The 21,008-nt window shown below is 42.3% G+C and overlaps 1 long non-coding RNA gene across 1 annotated transcript; it reads right to left on the bottom strand.

Moving 5' to 3' along the window:
• Positions 1-11,814: 11,814 nt before the first annotated feature.
• Positions 11,815-13,664, bottom strand: LOC145651404 (uncharacterized). Its single transcript, XR_014117357.1, has 3 exons — positions 13,297-13,664; positions 12,866-13,005; positions 11,815-12,792 (listed from the first exon to the last, which is right to left on the bottom strand). It is a non-coding gene; the product is annotated as an uncharacterized LOC145651404 (long non-coding RNA).
• Positions 13,665-21,008: the final 7,344 nt, after the last annotated feature.

The raw sequence follows: 21,008 nt of genomic DNA, 5'->3' as shown, positions 1-21,008 counted from the left end.
TCTCTATCTCTCTTAAATTAATTAATACTGAAGCATATAGGCAAATGAAACATTTGTAGTATTGGAAACGTCACTGCCTACATTAAACCATTATCATATTGTTGTATTTATTACTGTTATAATTATGTCATATGTTTCTGATAAAGTAAGTCACACATGGCAGTTTCAGTGATAGCCTTTCTTAAGTAACATGAGCACACCACTTCCTCCTGGGAACATTTTTCTCCCCTGGTGCTCTCCACCCATAAATAATTTATATTAACTAAGATAATTGTTCATTATGTGTATATAAGATATCCAGTATGTTTTGTGATATTAACTTTGGTGTCTACATCTCCTTCTGCTCACTTATCTCTTGCCTTCATTTGTGTGTAGCAACATTGTATATATGTGTATATGTGTATATAAGGAACAAGTGTACACACACAGTGCCCACGTCTTTGCCAAAGTAATTTCACACCTAAAGAGAACAGTTTGTATTTCATTCTTGTGGTGATTAATTGCTTCGGTTGACATCTGCTATATTAGGCAGCAGTGCCAAAGTCTTCTCACTGTGTTATATAAGATCTTGCTGATTTGGCATGGCACAGATGACACTTGAAATAAAGTCTTGATTTGTCACAATGGAGGGTGTAGCATCCAAACTCACACAGAGCCATAAATGACAGTATCGAGTACCCTGAGGCACACTTGACCCCATGACCCTGTCTCTCATGTTCCTGGAGCTGCTTTTCTGGCTCTGGGACCAGTGACTCCTTCTGTCGGCTACTTAGAAGACCAACAGAGATCCAGAAAATCACACGGATGTTTTTTTTCTTTTCCTCATTCCGGTTCTCCCTCACTCTTTTAAACTTTTTTTTGTTTGTTTGTTTGTTTTGCCGACAGCTTCAAACGGTTTGCTCATGGTGTAATCTGTTTTTCATTTTTGCTTCCTATTCTGTCACCTTGCTTAAAATAATTGGTATGGGAGTTACATAGATGTCTAAACACTGATATTTTTGGAAAGCATCCAGATGTTGTCTGATCCAAAATGATTGAATAGTGTAATATTTCTCATGACAGTACTGCAAAGAAGTAGAAGAAGAAACAAATGAAACATACAGCCTGTGTTTACAGTTTACAGGCAACAATGTCTTGTTTTAATAAGTAAATGGAAGAAACATGCCATAATGTCCTGTTTGCTGGGAATCCTTTTGCAGTTGAGCATGTTCAATACTGTAGATATATCAATATTGTGCTGACATACTGTAGATATATCAGTACTGTGCTGATATACTGTAGTATTGTGCCATTGCTTAGTAATATTAATTCATGTACCATGATTTTGATCCAGTCTCTACTGCCAACTTCCACAGATGTCATTTCGATCATGAGTTTTAGACGTTGCCTCACATGGTCAACTGCCATGGACACTCTGTAATCACACGTGTTGTCTGGTTTTGTAACTTCGGTAGCAATTTCTGTCAGTGCTTCACAATCACAGGGCTATCACGGTCATTGGCACAAAGCCTTCAAAACACTTTTACAGAGAGTATCTGTCCATGGTCCGTGTAAAGCCAAAGGTGAAGTATGGGGACAGTGGCTACACACAGTTCTTCATCATTTTGCGGATTACCTTTGTTTTGAGATCTTTGAACAGTATGGTCTCAGCATTGCTGCTTTGTTTGTTTTCAGAACTATCCTATAAGATTCATATGTTTAACACAGTGAGCATTGCATTATGCCTGGTGGTGAACTTTGCTTACTTTGTACCCCAGCCAATCACAAGTCCATTTGGTGAACCACAGAGTGGCAAAAGGGGAGTGAACTTGGTTGAGTCTCTAGCTGAATATGTCAGCATATGACAGTCGAACCTGCAAAACAATGTGCCTGCCCTCAGTTCAGAAGACTAAAACGCTTAGAGACTCATATCATTGATCATGATAATAGTAACAGATCTTATGATACGTGTAACCTATCTGGTGCCCATATTGGATCCAGTTTGAAAATATGTGTCGAGCAGCACACGTGAGGTGTGTTTTAAGAGTTTCTCTTCTTTATATTTGAAACAGCTGATGAATCTAGTTCTTATTTTTTTAACTTGATTACCACTTATCACTCATGCATGCACACACACACACTCAAACACCCGTTAGTGGCTTAGCACTGTAGGCTTTACGAGCTTGTTTAATACACACTGTGTATTTTCTTTTGTCTTTTTTCATTTTTATTATTTTTTATGCTCCTCCTCTGCTTGCTATGTTTGCAGGCAGCTTTAGTGCCAGACACCCTGAGGCAGCAGCAGCGCCAGTGAGTCTTCCCACCTCTGTTTTTGTGGTGGGAGATGACATGTTGAAGCTTTGAAGGGCAAGAGAGAGAGGGAGGGAGGGAGGGAGAGCGAGGGAGGGAGGGAGGGAGGGAGGGAACACATCACTCTGCAAGAGCACCCAAATGTCATGTGGTCTGCAGTCCGCCCAGATTCCCTCACTGTCTATGTGGGCCGGCAAAAATGGAGACAGGAAGCGCAACACATGTACGTACGTACACACACACACACATTTCATTTCTTGATATGCTTAATCCCCTCCTCCCCTCCATTTTATTTGAATTTTTCTCATCCCAGGGCTTCATATATTCTGCTTTTTTACCCAACGTGAGCAACAACGCACAACAGCTCAGCTCGTCCGGAATGGTCCTGCAGTCAGCCTAAAGCTATGTGCTTCACCCACACCTAAGTTACTGCACTGACTCTTCAAAGTTCTTCTAGAAATTTCTTTGGAATGTTGAGGCACTTTAAATGCACCACAAAAAGGGCAGACAGCACCAGACAATCCACCTACCAGCAACACCTACACTGAAATAAATAAAGACACCAGGACACAAACAGAAACACTGTAGGTGCATGTAGATACACAGCATTGTAGCATCTTCAGTTCTACAGACACGTTTGAATACGTACTTGCTTGTCTACATATATGTACATGCCTGCCAGATTCTAAAGTATGTGTATGGGCAGAACGCACACCTGTGTCTCTGCATGTGTGTGTGTGTGTGTGTGTGTGTGTGTGTGTGTGCATTTGCGAGGCTGTGTGAGAGACTGTGTCCAGGGTGGTTCCCTCCTTCCTCACTCTCTCGGTGGGTATGTGGCGCTGGCCCTGTCTCCTCCGGTGTTTATGTCCCTGTGGAGCTCCTGTCTGAGGAGCTGCCCTTCATTTGCAGACAGGGAAGATTAGAGAGGAGACGTTCTCAAAGCCTCCTGTAGAGATCAAACAGCACCACAGCCAGCTCTCTCCTGCACCACTGCATCAGAGGTGAAGGATTTGTGTACGGTCTGTGCCACCCTCCCACCCACAGACACACGCTCACACATACACGCTATTACACGCCACGCATGGGACTTGTTGTCCATTATTAAAAGAAAAAATGTCATCTCCTCATCTGTTCTTCTGCCCTCGATGTTTATTATGTAGTTCTGCAAAAGATGTCATGCTTTATGAGCCACACAAGTACCTGTTTGATTAGCTGTGGTTTAGTCGTGAGATCAGTCTGGTTTGACAGCTAATGATTAAGACCTTTTTTCGCTGGATGGCCTCCAAGGCTGTGTTAATGAGATTTTGATTGCCATCACTGAAACACTTTGAGGAGCTGCCAAGGTGGGGATGCGGGCTTTCGACTTTTGCTGTGGACCTGTGTTGCTGGGAATGTACACGTCCTGCCTCAGCAGAGAAGAGCGCAGTGATGTGCGCATGGAGACAGCCTCTTATTCTACCCACTCACTGTGTGACTGACCAATGAGTCCTGGCCTCTGTTGTCTACACCCACAATTAGTGTGTGCTGGGAGACGGGCGTCATTGTGTTGTAGCAGTGCAGGAGTGACCTCATGGATTGGATCTCTGCCATACCACACGCGAGCTTCGCATTCAAGTTGCTTCTATTACTCTTTATACAACTGCTCTACATGTCACATAAACTATGCCAGCCATTGACAAGCCAAAGCTACAGACAAAGATCACAAGGATATCAAATTATCAAACTGCTGAGAGCTTAGTGGACCGTTCCCAAGACAGGCCCTGTTTCGACACGTCTCTAAGACATTTTATAACTACCTGAATGACAAAAGGGCACGTCTTAAGGATACAGTGAAGAATATCAATAGCTTATAGATCTACTGATATCTCAGAATCAACATTCAGTGTCAAACTGCTTCCTGAATGCATTCAGTATCCTGAGTCTGATGTCTGCCTATGCATTCCCGATTCGTTGTAATGCCACGGTAGTGCTCTGTCATTACCGATGAGTGAAAGGCAAATGATTATAGGGTAAATAAACACATTAGACACATCACTGATGGGACAACCTGTGATTATTCAGCATAACCATCAGGTGAGATGTCAGCAGTCTTCCACGTCTGTGTGTGTCACTCGCACCCTTCGTCAGGTCAGCGCCACGTTACTCTACCAGGTAATTGTATGGCTCAGAGCTGCTTTAATAGCTATGTCAGTATTATCCAATACTGGGCCAGTGACTGCAGGATTTCCCCTTATATTGGCACTCTATATTTCTTTCAGAAATATAGACTGTAAATATAAGTTCAAAGCTAACCATTAACAGCATTAACATTAAAATGTTTTTAGGCAAACATTTTTCAATTGTTTCAGTTTTAGTAATATTATATTTATATTCACCCCATGACCATCACCCCCCCGAACCCTAATACCCCTCTCCCCCTCTCAGCTCGGTTTCTCCCCCACCATGTGTGTGCGCGTGCGTGCGTGTGTGTGTGAGTGTGTGAGTTTTCCATGGTGCTGCTGCCAGTTGCTGAGAGTGCTATTCCCCGAAGCCGCACTGTATTCAGCAGCTAGGTGGTGGGGGAGGGGGGGTAGACGCATCTCTGTGCGGCAGACGCTGGGCTCACCGCGCTGGGCTCACCGCGGGCTCAGGCTTGGCAGTGGACTTGACCACGCGGCGGCCAGCCAGAGCTCCCCACCGCATATGGGAGCCAGCCAAACAATGAACCATGCGTGTGTGTGTGTCCAAACGAGTAATAGTTTATCTCCCCAAAGACAAAAACTTAACTTGAGCTGGGAAATTTGTGTGTGTGTGCGTGTGTGCGTGCGTGTGTGTGCGTGCATGCATGTGTGAGTGCATGTATATGTGGGTGTGTGTGTGTGTGTGTATGTACGTGTATGTGTGAGTGTGTGTGTCTGTGGCTTTCTCGGGTGATCAGCATTTCAGTTCAATCAATTGTTGTTACTCTGTTTTCTTTTTAAGATCTTTCTTCTCACACTTTTTCATAAAGTCATTTCTATGAGTCTAGCTTGGCAATGTCTTTTAGATGTAAAACATACACCAGTGCTTTTCATCCCACCCAGACGGTTGCCCTATAGCCTACAGATGCATTTCAGGCAGGATCGTATTTTTTGCCCCGCATCAGACTTTTGTGGTTTCTCAGTTTTTGGTATTTAATCTCAGCCATTCCTCCTCCCCCATCCCATCCTGATATGGAGATCTTATTGAGCTGGAGGCGGGCCCAGATGTGCACAAATTGGACTGATCCACACAGGAAGAGAAGGACGCATTTTTAAATTAGTCCCATATGCTTAGCTGACAGTGAGGTCAATACAATGTGAATCATTTACATGGGTGACAGTGAGGTAGCTAGAATATAATGACTTGTCTTTTAAATGTCCATATTAAACTTAACAAGGAGGGCTTACCAGGGATGTTTTAGAGTTAGAGTTAAGTATTTCTCTGATATTTCTAATTAGAAACTTAGGGAATACTGTCTGATTTATGTGTATAATACTTAGCACTGTAATACTATTTTTACAGTGTGCATGAGTCTTCATCCGTACAGAATTGCCATTAGTCCATTGTGTATTCGTACCGCTGCCATCAATAGCAAACTCTTCCTCATCTGTCCTCATCCTCATCCTCAGCAGAATTATGCTCCTCGGGGTCTGCAAGTCTGGGATGGCAAACGCAAAACCACTGAGAAATATAAATAAATAGGAAGAAATGGGATGGGTTCGACTGCTGTGTTTGTGTCTGTCCGGTGCACCCAGCTCCTTGGCTTTCACTGGAGTATCTACATTTGGGTTTGGCTGTCCTTCCCAGCAAAAACCGCAGGAAAAGGAAACACAAACGCAAATCCCTCCGAAGGCACAGAAACAATGGAAGGGTACAGATTTAACACTAAGAGAGAGAGCCATGATTGAGAACTTGCTTAACACTTTCTAAAATTTCTCCAAAGAAATGTTTAATACATTTTTAAAAAAATAATTTTATACACATTAAGAAGAAGCATAAATCTTGCCCTTCCAGTGGCATGTAAGTTATTCTCTTTTACATCCATCATACTTTACACTACAGCAGAACAGGGGGAGCTACAAAATTAGCTACAGAAATTGTTCAGTTCAATCAGTACCATTGCCTAAACCACCCTTGTTTAATTAATTCATTTATTTTTAGATTTCTTGTCCCTCAATAATAAACCTGGTGGTATCCAGGACAGCAAGCTTTAGATCAGGGGTGCAGTGTTGAGTGTGTGATGCTGGGGTACAGTATTGAATGTGTGGGGCTGGGGTACAGTGTTGAGTGTGTGGGGTTGGGGTACAGTGGTACAGTGTTCAGTGTGTGGGGGAGGGCCACAGTGCTGAGTATGTGGGAGTAGGGTACAGTGTTGAGTGTGTGGGGCTGGAGTACAGTGTTGAGTGCGTGGGGCAGGGGTTGGTGCAGGACGTCCCAACATGGCAGGCCATCTGGTCACAGCCGCTGAGCCCTTGAAGTGTTTGCAAGAGAATCCGCTGTGGTTTGCCATGGCGACTGGAGCCATGCAACCCAGCACTTCCATCCCCTGGCCTGACCTCAGAAAAGGAAATCTGGGCTGGAGAAGTAGAAGGGTTGTTCCTGATCTATTTACAGAACTCTCTGCCTCTCCAGTGCCACCCACATGTGCATATGTGTGTGTGCATGTGTGTGTAGGGGGGTATGTTCAGCACGTACAGTTTCATAGGTGCGAATGCAGTTCGGTTGTAATTAAACTTTTGTAGATACGCAACTGCACTAGCTGTGTGTCTCTGCATGTATGTGAGTGATTGCTGATGATCTTTGCTATGATGCTACAATGATGTTGCTATGTGCTATAATGCTATGCTTTCATTACTATTTTCTTTGTGTTGGGCTGTGAACACTTTCATATTAAGCAATTATGTAAATAGCTTATAATTGTTTTATAGTCTACATGTCATCACCTGTCATCATCACCTTTAATCACTCTCTATGAGATCAAAGTTGTCACATGTTTAAGTAGAGTGCACTGAAGCTCTGTCTTCCCCAGTTTCCTGAAGGTTTATGAAGCACACATGTGTTAACAACAGCAGTCTCAATACAACAGTCTCAACAAACAACCATAACGCATAAATCAATGTCTCATTTCTTTTTGATGCCACACTTTTAGCCTTCATACCTTTGCTGAAATTTAGTGGTTAATATTTTCCTTTCCCTGCTTGTATAAACAGTCGCTGGTTGGTATGTTGAGAGATATATGTACTAGGAATTCATGGAGAGAAATACGGAGCTTACGTCTGTATCGTGTATTCAGAACTCAGCAAACTTGGGTTCAGATGAGATCATGGGCATCTCAGTTTCAACAGACATCAGTCGCTTTCTGTGGTTTAGCAGCTATAGTTCAAAGCTGTCTGTTAGGCTTTGAGAGAGAAGTTTTTTTAGGGAGTAGGGAACAATTCTTTGAACTGACTTTATCAGCTGAACATGCAGCTCCTTTTTTTGTTAATTTGGAACTGAGGCATGATACACCTGGAATGAAATTTAAACATACACTTAAAAAAAGTCTTCATATAGTTTATGCTTTGTATATTTCATGAATTAAATGTTGAGTAGTAATTGTGGGTGACCACTTTACTGCACCATTAATTTGACATAACACATTAATAGCATATTTATATCAAAAATACGCATTTATGAAGGCCTTTTCTAATATTTGTGCATGTGGTTAAGTCAGGTTATTCCTCAGTGCTAAACAGGTTTTGCAGACTAGGATTCAACAACTTTATATATCCTTCAATGCAAGGCAACACTTTTCCTGGCGATCAGATGCAGTCGGATCTTTCTGTTGTATACACAACATTTAGCTTGGCATATCAAGGTGGATTACTACATAAATAAAGCACTGATGCAATCAAATTTGGTCAGTTTGCCTATGCTGAAGTCAGCATCCCTACCTACATGCTTTGGCCAAGTAACTGATTTTGAAGGAGTTGGCTAGTTAATCCTCATTACGTCAGTTTAGTTGACTGCAGCGCTCACTGTATGTCTGTAAAATGCGCAATGGGAATCCACAGCTCATATGTTGTGTAGATATATCTGTTACCATCCTTATCTCATTCAGTCTGAAATATGCCCATGTATAGCTGATGCTGAATCATATTGCTAGCCAGCAAGAAATTGTTACTTGGAACTCCAGTCAGGAGTCTTTTTAGGCTTATGGTATGTGCACTTGCACTAAGCTGATTACACATCATTCACTGAATAAAAACAATAAGCAAGTAAAATACTAGTATGTGCTACATCTAGAGGCTATTGTGGTTTACAAATGTAACTTTTAGTTTACCATATTTCACAGGTTCTAAAAAAGATTATATTAAATTGTATTGAATTGACTAATTAGTGCTTAAAATAAAGACTTTTTGGACTACAGATTTCAAGAAACACTTTGTTAGAAAGTTTCTAGAGCATGGGTACAGTATTCATACCAATATTCAATGTATCCTTCACACAAACTCATTATTACTATAATACTATGCTGTCCCCTCTTAAACCATGACACACACACTGTCCTAAAACTACATGTGATTTATAACATACAACGATGCAGGTAAAATGTCTGTTTCTTTCTTAGCACCCGTAGAGGCTGATAACTGCCACCTCATTCATCAGTGTGTTCTCACAGAGTGATCCATGGTAAGGAAGTCAGCAAACATTGTCTCGAGTGCAAATGTGACCAGGAAACCCACCCAGGAGGACCTCCAGGAACTCCTGTATGTATTTTGGTTGGGACTATTAGATTAAGGTTATTTTAGGGAGCTTTGCTTAAGTGGAAATTAGCAGTAGTAAAATGAGGGGAAAAAAGGAAGGGTCATCAGTACAGCGTATAATTTTCCTGTTCCTCTTTCAGAGGATGAGGTATTCCTCGTGAAGGCTCTGTTAGATTTACGAAGGCTCGGCTCTACCCGCTGACCCCAGATAAACAGCCTCTGCCTTCATTAGAGACGGCAACGGGAGGGCATACAGCACTGGGCCTCTCACTGTAACCCTTTCAGCACACTCACAGGTGAATTATCTTCACACTGGGTTTTGCTACAAGCCTGTCAGCACTAATTCCTTGATAGTTTCCATCTCGGGGAGCATGACAGTTGGCTGTTGGCCATTAACTTTATTTCTTTTACACAGTGCCATTCCAGATATTCAGTTAACCTGCTAACCTGTGCTTAATCAGATTTTCTGTTATAGGACACCAAGAGAAGATGCCTTCAGGTCTCAATGAGAGACCTTTCTGTGTTTATTGTTTCAAGCTTTGAAGTATCAGTATCATCAGATTCTAAAGTGTATTTAACTTCAATTATACTTCTTAGCAAATGGGAGATATACCTGGTATCTCTTTCACTAAAAAGCAATGAGCCACCCGTTAATTAAGAAGAAAGTTGTTGAATTTTGACTCTGTAATTTAGTCTTTGATCTCAGTGATAGCTATAGTCACGTTCACCAGTCTCCCAAGGTAAATTCATTTGGGGTGAATGAATCTAAAATGTAATCACTGGAATAGACGGTTTCCTAATCAAGCAGTTGTCCTGATAGTCATGGTTACCTCTCTTTCTGTTGTTATCTTATGGGTCATATCTTAAGGTTTTATTTAATTTGTACTGTGTCAAGTTTCATTCTGTCAGGAATGTGACCTATCCATTTTATGGAGATCATTTTCAAAACATATACCGCATGTCAGCTTCTCTTCCTTTCCTGTCCAACGACATTGTACACTGTAAAGTTCACCGGTAGGTTGTGTATAAAACTTTATGTTGTTGAGTGATAGCAGTGTTGAGCAGGAGTTTGTATTGTAGGTCTTTTTCCTACGAATGCTTTCTGCAGCAGTCTTAACAGTGGGGGGGGGGGGTGTAATTATGGGTCCCGGGCTGCAGCTAAACTGGCCTGGGCGGGTTCTGGAGCCAGCGGGTCTGGCACAGGGAGGTCTGGCCACAGACCCCAGTGGTGACGGCACAGAGTCTGGGACGAGTCGCAACACCAGCCCCGGGTTTGGAGCATTCCACGCATATCCCTCCTCCTCCTCATCATCGTCCTCTTCATCCGCTTCCTGCTTTTGCAGTCTTTCATCCCAGTCCTTTCCCAATCTCCAACCGCCAACACAGGGATTTCAACAGGGATCTCTGAAGCATGTATGTTTGTGTGTGTGTGTGTGTGTGTGTGTGTGTGTGTGTGTTGTTATGCATAAGTGTTTACTTGAGCACATGTATTTTTGCTGCTGTATATATGTAAATAACTGTTCACCTATGAACCTTGGGCTTGGTCTGACACGTTAGCTGTGATCATTGTGGTTTGGCAGCACAGTGGCAGTGCATGAAGACAAACCTACATCAACTAAATTAACCAGTTCAGTGCCGTGGCGATGAAAGGTCGATCTATATGTGTACACCTACATGTAAGGTTTCTCTGTGTGTCAGTCTTAGTAATGTGTGTATAGCTGAGATAGTATAATTAGAATTGTAAATAGTACAATCTACAGTAATTATGGTAGGGAGACTAGATGTAGGTCAGCCACAAGATTCAGTACTGGCAGTCAGGATAGTTCGACCATCCCCGTGTCCGTGTGTGTGTGTGTGTGTGTCCGCGTGTCCGCGCACGTGCGTGTGTGTGTGTATGTTTGTGTGTATATGTGTGTGGTCAGACATGAGACAGACACGTTAAACACATAAGGCAGGTGTGTGGGCTGTAGCCAACCACAGGCCTGGTGACATCCTACACACCAAAAACATGGATCAAAGTAAGGGCCCTATCAACACACGTGTGTGTACAGCTCTCATCAATACCTCAGTACCAACCAACTCCAACAAAACATGAATGATGAAGCACAAAGCCAGAAAGATTCCATTATGTTGTGCAGTTGACATGCATCCAAGAGCCTGAGGCCCTACTGAAGGCTGTTTGGATCAGGCATTTGTTTACCAGAAAGGGTGTAGTCATTGATCCATCTAATGTCATACCGTTGTGTAGCAGGGTGGAGGAATCTCTCACATGTCCTTCCACTGGAGACTTTGATGTGGATATGCGACACCTACACTTGACCTTCACCTAGATAGCGTTTTATCAAACCTCTGTATAGTGTAAACACTAGTGTCAGCATAGTAAAATTCTTTGTGTTTTGGCTCTTTGCTCAGAGCCGTTGATATCCTACCTAATGCTAGTGTAGTGTTTTGCAGAGTGTTTGATGATGTTATAAAAAAAACTTTTATAGCTATTAAAGTTAGAGGTTTGTCAACAACAGCAGTTCTATAAAAATATATAAATTGTTGTAACATGATTCTTTAAAAAAAAAAAAAAAAGACCACCCAAGGAGTAGCTACATTGCTACATTAAGCCTGGCAGGCACTAAGCAACTAAGCACGTCCCTTTGAGAGAGGCAGCTCACAGGATGCTGTAGGTGCACAGAGCTGCGAAGAACTTGAAATAGACCGGGGCACGGACAGGCCCAGGCCACAAAAAAAAAGAAGCCTTGTTTCTTTTTTCATAGGGACCTTTATTTTGACGGGCACGGAAGAAGTGGGTATTTATATCCCAGCCTGTGTGCTGTGGCCACTCCACAATTATAGCATGTGCATCCCCAGACCCAGAAGAGGTCGGGATGAAAGGAAACAGGGAGGTGTAGCTGGGTGGAGGCAGGGACACGCAGAGGCTGGAAGGCCTTTGCGGGGACACTAGGAGGGCCGCTGCATGGAGGTGGCTGGTCGTAGTTTGAGTGGGTCATAAAAGGAAGAAAGAAGCCTAGAATACATCATTGTCCAGTGTGTGTAGCTCCATGTTTCACTGCGCTATACCTTCTTTCGCCTTTAATGGTTCGAGTGATATTTTGGGATTTTAACCCATTAACCTGTTCAGACCAAAGTCTGAGATTATTACTAATCATATTTCATTAATTGCTATGTTGTTAAGTATACAGAGAAACAGAAAAAGAGAACCAAACTTGTATTTTCATAGCATTCAGAGCTTACAAAGTTTATGACCTGAAAAGTCTTCACAACATTGTTTTCATATTGATGCAGAAGGAAATGTTATAGACTGTGAGGAAAATGTTTTTGTGAGGGACTGGAACTTGTGGCTTTGTGGGGGTACTGAGCAGGTGACACTGTGGGCCTGCTGCCCCTCCCCTCTCCACCTGGGCTGCGTCACCAGTGCGCCAGGCGAGCCCATCTTTGCCAAGAAAGTGACGTGCAGAGCAGCAGGAAATACAAGACGGCCTTGTTTACAAGCACCTGGACCGGATCGACGGGTGGCTGAAAGGCGGAGGTCCTCTAAGCCTGCTAGTACCACAACCTGCCACTAGCAGAACTCAGTCGTCAGCGCTCATTACTGATAATGAAACTGACATTGCATACAGTTTGTTTGTACTAGAAGTCTGGTTGAAAGTTATAAATTGTGTGAATTATATTCTAATATTTTTTTGGCAATGCCAGCAGCATCTAAAGAAAACATGTTCATGTTGATGGATGTTTCACTGCCGTCTTTCTGAAGGAAAAAATAAGCACAGTGACACATTGGTCTGTCATCACTAGATACTCGTACGGATGTGCTGACTCACGCTGTTTGTGTTCTCACGTCTTCAAAGACCCCCCTCCTCCCCGATGGAATTTGGTCAACAGTAGTGCAGTCCCTGGAAAATAATCCTGTTGCAGATTGCGGGTGCACAATTTTTTCATTCTTTTGAGGCTTTATAGCTTTCTGGAATGAAAGAGAGCAAGTGTCCAGTGAGAATTGCACGTATTGAAAGTTGGTGGCATATGTGATATAATATGGACCACAAAGGCCTTCAACTCAAGCTAAGCAAAGGGGAGTTTAATATAAGACATGGACTCAAGCAAAGCAGAGCGGTGCATTTCTGTATTAAGATACTCCCATCTGTAAATGGATCACCGTCACTTGAATTTTCAATCAAAGTCAAAATGATTTGGGAGTTCAGGTTTCAGCGCAGTGTCAGTTGTTCGGTCTTGACATGGAAAGCCTGAGACTCACCGTGCAAGTCTGCTGGTTTTGGTGCGGTAACACATTTTTGGGCCACTCGGTGTGACGAGAGAGGACGCGTAACCTTTGGCATGAGCCTTGTCACCTCTGCTTTCTCCGCCTTCCTGCTCGCTCTGCACGTAGGGAAGATCAAACGCTCCCTGCATCCATCACCTGCCCTGGGAATCCCAGAGCTCGCCCGTCCATCATCGCGCACCTCTCCCTGGGCATGGCGGCAGACCAGGCCGGATCAAGCCTCGGGGAGCTAGGTGAAGGACATGTGGTGATGCTGACGCCGGTTGAGGTGTGTGTACGTTCCTGTGCGGGGGCAGGGAGGCGGGGCATACGTATGTGTGAGCCCGGGTTGCGAGGCAGCACAATCAAACAAGTCTTGGCTTTGCTCGGGCCTTTTTTCTGATGTCTGCGGTTTAGACAGGGCGTTACACGACGTTCACGAGAACTTGGAGGAGAGGAGGGGAGGAGGCGAAAAAAGCAAGAAAGAAAAGAAAAGGGATTTGGCATGTGTCAACAGGCATACCTGTTACCGTAGAGACAAGGCCCTGGAGGCATACTGGGAGTTTCTCATGAGTGTGACGGGCAGAGACCAGACGACGGGTCTGCAGAAGTACCCGCCCCACCTGAGCCACATGGGCTTACAGTGGCGTCAGCCAACACCTTCACATTGTTCTTTACACTTTTTTCTGGCCTTGTGTGTGGTGGGGCACCGGTGATCGTGGGTTTCTACGGATGTCTTGTTTTTGTCATGAGTTTGTGGGTGGTGGTAAAACAGCCCATATGAATACATTGTACTCCATACACACAACAGAAGGCCTGCATAAAAATTTGCTGCCAAATTTGATAACACCCAAAAAATAACTTGAACTGACTTGAATGAACTCTTATTTTTATAGCCAAAACTGGTGGTTCATCTTTATAGTAATATTTTTTTTTTAAATAATGTATTTTTAAAATGTATTTGTTTCTGCAACTTCTTTGCATTAAAAGATAGCATTTAACAGCACAGTATATTTTGCAGTAATTTCTATAAATTAACCAAATTAAATTTCTTCAGTACCTACACCCTATACTGCAGTCAGCTCTCTGAGAAAGTTGTGTCTATAGTGGTACTGTACTGGTAGTGTTCTCTGGGACACATGAAAATTACTAAAGCAGTAAATTGGATCAGGCAAGATTTCCAATTTTGAGATTTAATTTACAGCCATAAAAATGATTTGCTATATTTCATACCCAAACATATAAAACATGGCCCAGAGAAGAACTATTACTTTCCAGTTTTATGTTTTGACTTCTTCTCAAAGTGAGTTTGGCTTTTACCGGCACAAGGAGTCTTTTCTTTGAAAGGTAAAACTGGGAGGTGATTTTTTTTTTGATGTTGATAGTGCATGACACAATGAGAATGATTGCTGGCGGCTGTCATGGCAAAGAACATGAAAATGTTGCACAAGACAGACGGAGGGAGTGAGGAGGCAGTTTGCACATTCCTGTGTCTCTCTTTCGTTGCGCCGCCAGGACCAGGTCGTCCCTTTTTTCACTGACAATTCCTTGTCTGACAAAAATAAATAAATAAATAAAAATGAAGTGGCAGTAGATGCAGTGGGCATGCAAACAGACAGGGGGTTGGGTGGAGCAATGCTTAGCTTAAGGTTACAGGCCACATTTAGCGATTGTGTCATTTGCTTTACAAAAGCTGTAATTATGCTGTAATTGCCTTGCTGTAAGGTGTCAATAATTTACATTAACTTCTGTTGTGCCTCATGTTCATGAATGTAATGGATGCATCTATTAAAGTAAAGCCTAATTGAGGAGAGTTGATATGACAATTAAGATAAGCTGGGTATAAGGCCCCAAGTCAGTGTTTCTGTGTTTTGTAGCGATGTGATAGCGCAGGTTCCTCAGAAGCGGAGCTAGCTGGGAAACCAGCTGTCATAGTAACTGCTGACACAGTCACTAAGGGTTCAGCAATCCTGAACAGTGGCATATCAGTCCATCAGGGCCTTACAGAGAGCATCAGGTAGCCTTGAACTGAAACATGTCTTTACCACTTACCCTCCCTGCTTGATCCCTGCTTGAAACCAATATTTCAGTATTCATGTTTGTGGAAAATATTGTCCATTCATTCCATAACTGGTGGAACAGTCATATCCAGGTTTGATAGAGAGACCTCCATGATCCGTTCATCCAGATTACTGAAACAGCCAGGTATATTTAGTTTAAATCCTAGTCCTAGTTAAAGAACCAGCTTTTGGAAACCCTTGGGGCCTCTAATTCGATCTGACAATGAAAGTGGCAGTGTAGGTAGTCAACAGAGGCTGTCAGTGGCACCACTATCAACCTTGTGTCTTTATTTTCCCGTGTGCCAAACCAAGGCATAAATGGGCATTCTGCCACTGGCTTTTTCTCACGCAAACAGCCTGCTATTCCACATGGCTCACCAGGTGAGAAGTATAAGCAGGCTTGTGTGGAATTAACCATCTCTTTACTGTACGGAATCAGTGGGGCACCTTTCCATGCTGCAGTCCAGGTCCGGTCACACTTAGGACAGTCAGATTCTCACTGATCCATGCATTCCAGCCTCAGTGGATAACCATTTACTGTCCCCAGAAAACAACAGGCCTCCTAAGCAGGTGTGGCCAGAACAAGCCCTGAGTTCAAGCCTGTGCAATCAGAACAAGGATCTCTGGTGATCAGTCCCAGGTTCATGCTGTCCTCTACTACCCTGCAGCCATGTGACACAGTGTGGTAGGACCAGGCCTTTGCTGTGATGCAAGAAAGCATGTGACGTGCAAGTATTAATCACGCACAAGGTGCAGCAATCCATTATTGATGAGTACCTCACAGCCCTGCCAGGGCTGCCGAAGATTTATACCCTATCGTAGCTGCCACATCTCAGCTTAATTAAGGAAATGGATGCTAAGCCCACAGAGGGATGTGTTTATGATTGAGCCCTGCACACCCCTCTATGCCCTCATCTCTCTCTGACATCCACACACTTGCCTCTTATCTTTCTACAGCTCTTATCTTCAAAGGCCTATTTAAAACCTCTCTTTTACCTGAGGAGGCAAGCCTGTAGACTATCTAGAAAGAATTAACAAGTGAGTGGATGTGAGAAGAGGCTAACACAAACTTAATGTCACTTTCACAATAACCTCTACTGACCTGCAGGAATCTGTCATCTCAGAGTCCAATCCACCTTTTGGTTTTAACCAGTCGCGTCTGTAGTATAGGTATGTGTATCTGGGTGCGGTACGAGAGAGATGTACTCTGGTTGAGAGAATTGGTCAGAGCAGATGATTTCCACTTGGAGCCCTGGGTTTGAGACTGGGTGTGGTTTCAACCCTCAGTCTTTGCTACAAAAGGTGTTAGATGTGGGAAGGTACCATGGGGGCATTACGAGCATGACTCCGGTTAACGTGACCCCTGGTTAAGAGTGGGGTGGGTGAACCCCTGAATGCAGGGAGGAGGTGTGAGGTACACATAGAAGGTGTGAAGCAGAGGTCTATTCTCCCTGAAGGTAAGGGTAGAGCTGGTCCTAACCAGAAAAAAAACCTTCTAATTGATGTGTTTTATTTCATGCATGTTCACACGACAAGGTTATCATTTGCACCTGATTAAACCCGTTGGTGTTTATTAAACATAATAAAATTGTTGTATTTCACTCTTACCTTTGTTAGGCTCAAAGTCAGAGAACACAGCCCTGGAAGTGACTGGCAAGCAAGCAAGACACAGACAGAGCAAGAGGTGCACTGCTCAGCTAGATTAGTGAGACAGACAGGCTCTAGAGATATGACAGACAGATATGCACTACAAGCTAGCAGATCAACTTAGCTTTTATTTGCTGACATCAAACTTGGAGATGAGAGAACACAAGTTTAGCTGATTGTTGTTCAGTTCACTTTCGTAGTGTTTTTTTTCCCCTCTTTTCATTACCAGAAGGACGGTTCTGCTTCATCTTCTCATTGATGTTGTAAACATTAACACCCATTTTGAGAGGAGGCAGAGGAGGGCATTGCAGTGTGTAGGGACACCTGGCTCTAGGGCAGGGCAGTGGAGATTGTCACCCAGTGAAGGGTGTGACAGACACCATCATGTGTTCTGGCTGCTGTCCTAGAGACCTGGCTCTTTGCTCCAGTGATCAGAGCACACATTTACCACCAGAAAGACCTGGGTTTGAGAGTGGGTGTGGTTCTGCACTCAGCCTTTGTCCCAGGGTGACTATGCTAACCACCAGAGGCTCTAGAACATACAGTATTGTGCAAAAGTTTTAGGCAAAAAAAAATGGAAGTGTTAATAATTTATTTTCAACAGAAGAGAAATCCATATCAAATCAATATTTGGTGTGACCACCTATGCCTTCAAAACAGCATCAATTTTTCTAGGTACACTTGCACACAGTTTTTCAAGGTATAGGTTGTTCCAAATATCTTGGAGAACTAACCACAGATCTTCTGTGGATTTAGGTTTCCTCAAATACTTCTGTCTCTTCATATAATCCCAGACAGACTTGGTGATGTTGAGAACAGGGCTCCGTGGGGGCCATACCATCACTTCAAGGACTTCTTGTACTTCTTTATGCTGAAGATAGTTCTTAATAACATTGGCTGTATGTTTGAGGTCATTGTCCTGCTGCAGAATAAATTTGGGGCCAATGATACGCCTCCCTGATGGTATTGCATGATGCATAATTAACTGCCTGTATTTCTCAGCATTGAGGATACCATTAATCCTGACCAAATCTCCATTTGCATAAATGCAGCCCCAAACTTTCAAGGAACCTCCACCGTGCTTCACTGTTGCCTGCAGACACTCATTATCGTACCGCGCTACCTTCTGCTACAGCCAAATATTTCAAATTTTGACTCATCAGTCCAGAGCACCTGCTGCCATTTTTCTGCACCCCAGATCCTATGTTTTCATGCATAGTTGAGTTGCTTGACCTTGTTTCCATGTCAGAGGTATGGCTTTTTGGCTACAACTCTTCCATGAAGACCATTTCTGGCCAGACTTCTCCGGACAGTAGGTGGGTGTACCTGGGTCCCACTGGTTTCTGCCAGTTCTGAGCTAATGGTACTGCTGGACATCTTCCAATTTCGAAGGGAAATAAGCTTGATGTGTTTTTCATCTGCTCCATTAAGTTTCCTTGGCCAACCACTGCGTCTACCATCCTCAACGTCCATCCTCATTGCCAGTTTCTTCGTGCTTCTTCAAAAGAGCTTGAACTGCACATCTTGAAACTCCAGTCTGCTTTGAAATCTTTGTCTGAGAGAGCCCTTGCTGATGCAGTAGAACTACCTTTTGTCTTGTTGTTGTGCTCACTCTTGCCATGGTGCATGACCAGTGACATGAAACTCATCTTGGTAGCTGAGTCTGGCTGTTCCTTACCCAGTTTTAAGCCTCCTACACAGCTGTTTACGTTTCAGTTAATCATTGTGTTTCAACCTACATGTGAAATTGATGATCATTAGCACCTGTTATAGGTATAATTGGTTGATCATACACCTGACTATAATTCTACGAAATCCCTGATTTTGTGAAAGTGTACCTGTAAGAATTGATGCTGGTTTGAAAGCAAAGGGTAGTAACACTCAATATTAATTTGATTTAGATTTTTCTTTTGTTCGCTCACTTTGCATTTTGTAAATTGATAAAAATAAACAAATTGTATGTTTGAAAGGATTCTTAGTTTATAGCATTTTTTCACACCTGCCTAAATCTTTTGCACAGTACTGTAGAAGCTACAGATCAGAGCACAGCTAATAGGAAAAGAGCACTATAAGGGTCCAGTGTTACTGTGAATTATTGAGCAAGATCAAGTTTCCCGCGGTAACACGCTCTTGCACAACGGAAAGAAAGCCAACACCAATTATCCATGCACTTTGTGCGTCTGTCGCACATGTGAGATGTTAGTGTGAATCTGTATTTTTGTACACACCTCCTAGGAAGGTGTTGTGGTCAGGTGCGTAGTTTCATTGTTTCTATATATACTTTGTGACCATGTGTAAATTTATACATCCTGTATTTATGTGTATATATATATATATATATATATATATATATATATATATATATATATATATATATATATATATATTTACATGCATGTAAACAAGATTCCTGAGTGAGGCCTAGGATAGAAGGAGGGTTCATGGTGATGAATCTGCTTGAATAATTCAACCTTCTCTAGGTGTCAGGAACTCCCACCATACTAGTGATGTCCTGCTCTTGTTACAGCTCCAGTTTCCCCAACGTACAATTACACTTTAAGAGCTTCACACAACATACACATGAGAGTCTGAATGAGATCGCCACTGTTAGTATAATCGAGCTGTTATACAGTTACATTGTTAGTATAATCCAAAGCACTTTTTAAACTGACATGCTTAGCTGATATGTCCTGAATTAGTCTATGTGTGTCCTAAATGTATCTGTGTAACTGCCTTTCTGCCTGGCCTATTAATGCAGTCAAAGGGCAACATAGATGAACAGCTTTGAACACTGTTGTCTTTCACTCTGTGTTCAATTATGATGGTTTCTTGCTTTTTGTTAAAATTACATTTATTAATCTATTACTTATTTTAATAATATCTTAAGATATTAGTTCTGTGTGATTCAGAATTTTGTTTTGTTTTGTTTTAACTTTAACTATGCCTATTTAATATTTGACAATGATTGGTTGACTTTATTTATTCATTTTTTCATAGTATAAGGATCTGCTGTGAAAAGGTCTTTATCATTAAAAACAATTTTGTCATTGTGTCTGTATGACATTATGGTCTCAACTCAATACCTCAATAACTCAATAACTCAGTAACTCAATAATTAACTCAGTAACTCTATACCTCAATAACACAATACCTTAGTAACTAAATAACTCAGTAACGCAATACCTGAATTACTCAATACCTCAATAGCTCAGTAACTTAGTAACTCAATATCTCACTAACTTAATACCTCAGTAATTCAATACCTCAATAACCCAATAACTCAATACCTCAATATCTCAATACCTCAATAACTCAGTAATTCAGTAACTCAATAGCTCAACAACTCAATAACCTAATAACCAACTCAATAACTCAATAACTAACTCAATACCTCAATAGCTCAATAAATCAATAACTCAATAACTAACTCAATAACTCAATAACTCAAAGTAAATCAAGGTAAATAACTCAAGGTAGCATGACACACACAATCTATCCCCTAGTACTAGCTCCCAGTTCCAACTGGATGAACATAAGTTCACGTCTTACAGCTTTTAGTGTTTTGAACACATGCACATATTTTTTAATATATCTATCAGTGAAATTTCTAGTACTTCATTTTATCGATAGAGGCTAAACTCTCTGAAATGCCATGAAACTGACTTTACTTCCTGCACTCACTTCAGCAGCACTAGCATTGGAGTGACTCAGGATAAAAATGCAGATAAAATTTGCAGAAAATGTAGCTATTTACTGAAGTAGCAAGGCTGGGCTAGTAACTGATGAGTGCCAGGTATCCACCAGAGCCTCCTCCTCAGCACCGGGCGTGACCATTTCGGGTTGTATAGACATAACTGGGCCACACTAAACCAAAAAAGCACAAAGGAAGTCTGGGAAATGTCAGTCATATATTATGGAGCCTGGAATAAAACAGTTCAGTATTTCTAAACTATACTGTTATAAAAAGTTTATCACAAGACTTTACCCAACTGCCAAACACGA

This window comes from Electrophorus electricus, chromosome 15 (genome assembly GCF_041902795.1).
Source record: "Electrophorus electricus isolate QZ-2024a chromosome 15, ASM4190279v1, whole genome shotgun sequence".
NCBI classification, from domain to species: Eukaryota; Metazoa; Chordata; class Actinopteri; order Gymnotiformes; family Gymnotidae; genus Electrophorus; species Electrophorus electricus.
Note: the sequence above shows the minus strand (reverse complement) of the source record. Positions and strands in the feature narration are given on the sequence as shown.